The sequence below is a fragment of the Nannospalax galili genome, unplaced genomic scaffold (assembly GCF_000622305.1).
Source record: "Nannospalax galili isolate Female #2095 unplaced genomic scaffold, S.galili_v1.0 scaffold1955, whole genome shotgun sequence".
Lineage (NCBI taxonomy): Eukaryota > Metazoa > Chordata > Mammalia > Rodentia > Spalacidae > Nannospalax > Nannospalax galili.
In genome coordinates, this window is record NW_008336854.1 from 294761 (window position 1) to 298924 (window position 4164).

Here is a 4164-nt window from a genome sequence, read left to right on the forward strand (position 1 = left end):
TTTATTTATCATAGCAAAGTGACACAGACTCTCATCATTTGCTTAGGCTTTCTCATTTTTTTCTGTTTTGGAAACTATCTCCATTCCCATATCCTTTTAACATATTTTATAGTCTCACTTTCTTTTCTAATAATTATGAGGCATAATAACATTAACAAATAAATTTTCCATCTGTTATGAGAATTCTTTTCCTGGGGATACTAAGCAATGCTTATCCCCTTTTAAGGTTCTAGTGTCAAAACAATGTTTGATTAAAATTTTCCTGGGGAATAAATGAATTTACTGAGCTTACTTACAGAGATGACTGAGGGGTTGCTGAGGTATATGAGTGACCTGGGGGTATGCACACTGGAAAGACTTTACTCAGCATGGATCAAGAATTCTCTTCCTAGCCTTCCCCAGATTATATATTTAGTCCTCCCCAAATCTAGGAGACCAAGTGTGATTAGGCCAAATGACATAGAGTTGGCTGAGAATAGTGGCTGGATACTCCAGTGAGGGTCTAATGACCCTGCTTGGACCCTCCTTTAATGAATGAGCACAGCCGTCAACAAGCCCAGTTGTGATGATGTTTTGTGATCAGGCACAGCTGAAGTCATTTTGATGGTAGTTATTTCATGCAGTAGAGACTGCAGTACAGCATCATCTTATTAAAAGGACATGGGATTTAAAAGGATTTCGTTCTAGGATCCACATATGAGGGAGAACATATGTCGTTTGTTTTTCTGAATCTGTGTTATTTCACTTAGTATAACAGTTTCTAGATCCATCCATTTACCTACAAATTTCATTATTTCATCTTTCTTTACTGCTGAATAGAACTCCATTGTGTAAATATATCACATTTTTGTTAACTACTAGTCAGATGAGTGGCATTTAGGTTGCTTCTAATCTCTTAGCTATTGTGAAAAGAGGAGCAACAAACATGTTTGTACAAGTGTCTCTACAATAGGATGAGTCCTTGGGTATATGCCAAGGAGTGGTATAACCGGGTCATATGGAAGGCTCATTTTTAGTTTTTTAAGAGTTTTCCATAGGGGTTTCATGAGTTGAAATCCCATCAGCAGTGAATGAGTATTCCCCTATCTCCAGATCGTTGCTAGCATTTGGTATCATTTCTTCTCTTGTTCCTAGTCAGTCTGATTGGGGTAAGGTGATACCTTAGGGTGGTTTTAATTTGCATTTCCCTAATAACTAATGATGTTGAACACTTTTAAGATGTTTCTTAGCCATCATTATTTCTTCCTTTGAGAACTCTCTGTTTAGATCTTTAGCCCATCTTTTCATTGATTTCTTGATTTGGTTTCTCAAGTCTTTGCTTTTTTAGTTCTTTATATATTCTGGATGTTAAACCTCTGTCAGATGTGTTGCTGGTGAAGATTTTCTCCCATTCTGTGGATTTTCTCTTCACTTCCCTGGCTGACTACTTTGATGTACAGAATCTTTATAGTTGAAGATTTTTAGTTTAATGAGGTCCCACTTGTTTATTGCTGACCTTAATTCCTGAGCAACTTCTGTCTGATTTAGAAAATCCTTTCCTATACCTGTAAGTTACTGCCAATATTTTCTTCTAATAGTTTCAGGGTTTCCATTGACCATGGGAGGTCCTTCCATCTCCTGCTGTCTTCCTCAATCTCTTCCTTTAACAATTTAGAATTTTCATTGTAGAGATATTTGGTGTTTTTGGTCAGGTTTATTCCAAGATTTTTTTCTTTTGCAGCTATTGTGAATGGGAGCATTTCCCTGTACTCTTTCTTCTATTCTTGTTATTACTATATAGAAAGACTACTGATGTTTGTAGGTTGATTTTATAACCTGCCACTATACTGAAAGTGTTGATCAGTTCTAGAAGTTTTCTCATGGAACTTTTAGGATCTCTTACGTATAGTATCATATCATCTGCAAAATACAATAGTTTGACCTCTTCTTTTCCAATTAGTACTCCTTTAGTTTCCTTCTCCTGCCTTATTGCTCTAGCAAGAGTTTCAAGCACTGTCGTGAAAAGGAGTGGGGACAGTGGAAATCCATGTCTGGTTCCAGATTTCAATGGGAATGCTTCCAGTTTTTCTCCATTTAGAATGATGTTGGCTGTGGGTTTGTTGTATATGGCTTTAATTATCTTGAGGTATGTTCCCTCCAGTCCAATTCCCTTTAGAACTTTTACAATGGATGCATGTTGAACTTCGTCAAAAGCCTTTTCTGCATCTATTGAGATGAGGATGTGATTTTTGTCTTTGAGTCCATTTATATGATTAATGACTCATTGATTTGTGTATATTGGACTATCCCTGCATCTCTGGAATAAAGCCCACTTGATCATGAATATTTTTTTTGATGTACATCTATCTGTATGCAATATTTTGTTGAGAATTTTGGCATTTATGTTCATTAAGGATATGGGTCTATAGTTTTCTTTTTTGGTTGTGTCTTTGCCCACTTTGGGAATTAGAATGATGCTGGCTTCATAGAAGGAATTTGTAAGTTCTCCCTCTCATAGTACTGGTTGGAGGTCTTCTTTAAATGTCTGGTAGAATTCTGCAGTAAATCCATCTGGGCCTGGGCTTTGTTTTAGTAGAGAGGTTTTGAATTACTGTTTCAATTTCCTTTTATGTTATGGGTCTGTTTAAACTGTTGATCTCTTCTTGGTTTAACTTTGGTGGTTCCCACAATTTTAGATAACCATCCACTTCTTTTAGATTTTCAAATTAAGTGGAGTATAGGTTTTTAAAATATTCCCTTATAATGTTCTGGATGTTTTAGGAGTCTGTTGTGATGTTTCCCGTTTCATCTCTGATTTTGCTAATTTGGATTTTCTCTTTCTTTCTTTTGGTTAACTGGGCTAAGTGTCTGTCTATCTTGTTTAGCTTTTCAAAGAATCAGCTCTTAGATTCATAGATTCTTTTTGTTGTTTTATTTGTTTCTATTTCATTGTTTTCTACTTTGATTTTGTTATTGCTTCTCTTCTGCTGGGTTTGGGTGTCATTTATTCTTGCCTTTCCAGCATCTTGAGTTGAAATGTTAGGTCATTTATTTCGACTCTTTCTAATTTTTTAATGTAGGTACTTAGAGCTATAAACTTCACTCTTAGGACTGCATTTAATGTGTCTCAGAGGTTGTGTTGTGTTGTATTGTCCTTTGCATTGAACTCCAAGAATTCTTTTATTTCTTTCTTAATTTCTCCTTTGACCCACTCATTGTTTAAGAGTGTTTTGTTTAATTGCCATGAGCTCATATAGTGACTAGGGCTTTGTCCAGGTTGATTTTGAGCTTTATTGCAGCTTTATTGCAGTGTGATAGAATGCATGGAATTATTTCAATATTTTTGTATTTGTTTAAATTTCTTTTGTGCCCCAGTACATGGTCAATTTTTCAAAAAGATCCATGGGGTGCTGAGTATTCTTTGGTGCTTGGGTGGAATATTCAAATGATGTCTGTTAGGTCCATTTGATATATGGTATCATTTAATTCTGACATCTTTCTGTTTATTCTTTGTCCAGTTGACCTGTGTAATGGAGACAGTGGGGTATTAAAGTTCCCTACTATTATTGAGTTGAGGTTAATCTGTTTCTTAATGTCTTGCAGTGATGTTTCTATAAATTTGGGTGCACCAGAGTTTGTGGCACATATGTTTAGGACTGTAATATCTTCTTGGTTAATTATTCCTTTGATCAGAATGAAGTGACCCTCCTTATCTCTTCTGACTAGTTTTATTTCAAAGTTTATTTTGTCAAAGATTAAAATTGCAACCCCTGCTTGTTTCTTAGTGATATTTGATTGGAATATTCTTTTCCACTCTTTCATCTTAAGGTAGTGCCTGTCCTTGAAGTTGAGGTGGGTTTCTTGCAGACAGCAAAGAGATGGATTTTGTTTCTTAATCCATTCACTTAGCCTGTGTCTTTTGATTGGAGATTTCAGTCCATTGATATTTAGGGTCATTAAGGAAGGTGTGTATTGCTTGCCATCATTTTGATTGCTATTTGGGTTCTTTGTCTAACTTTGTGTTTCCTCAATTATACTTCATTTATTTTCTTTCATTGCCCCTGGGGTATAGTTGTTCCTCTCTCACCTCTTTGTGTTTCTTCAAGCATTCTTTAAAGGGCTGGTTTTGTGGACATGTATTCTTTCAGGCTATTCATGTCATGGAAGATTTTTCTTTCCCCCTCA